Source organism: Phalaenopsis equestris, unplaced genomic scaffold (assembly GCF_001263595.1).
Source record: "Phalaenopsis equestris unplaced genomic scaffold, ASM126359v1 Scaffold001031, whole genome shotgun sequence".
Classification (NCBI taxonomy): domain Eukaryota; kingdom Viridiplantae; phylum Streptophyta; class Magnoliopsida; order Asparagales; family Orchidaceae; genus Phalaenopsis; species Phalaenopsis equestris.
Genome location: NW_018165470.1, coordinates 174,616 through 175,175, shown reverse-complemented (window position 1 = coordinate 175,175; position 560 = coordinate 174,616).

Here is a 560-nt window from a genome sequence, read left to right as displayed (position 1 = left end):
CATTGAATGTGGACGATTTTTGGAGGGATGCTTAGGCAACTCTTGGGAAAACTCTTCTACATCTTTAAAAGAAGATTTTGGCCAAAAATTAGGGAGAAGAGAGAGGTCTTGGAGGTTAGAGACGTTCCAGTAGTATGTAGAGAGTTTACTTTAGAGTCTTATTTTGAGGAATTTTTTAATAGATTGTAAGAGTGGAAGGAAAGTGAGAGATTTCTTCCTCCTTGCTGCTTTGAAGAGGAATTCTGAGTGATGTAAAGAAAGGAAGAGATTCAGAGGAACTTCGAGGAGTTTGTTTGGGGAGGAATTAGAGATAAGTGTTATTTACTTGTTGTAGTTTGTATGACTTCGCTTTTAAATATGAATTCTGAGTTTTATTGTGTATTCCCCATGAGTTCTTAGTAGTTTTTTGTCTTTCTCCTTGTCTTGAGACTTGTGAAATGGTGATTTGAATTGGTTGAGCCATGAAAATGTTAAAGAAGTTGTGATGATCTTTTCACTTTGATCTTAATTTACTTTCAATCTGGTCAATTGATTTGTTAAAATATGTTGAGTTTTACAAC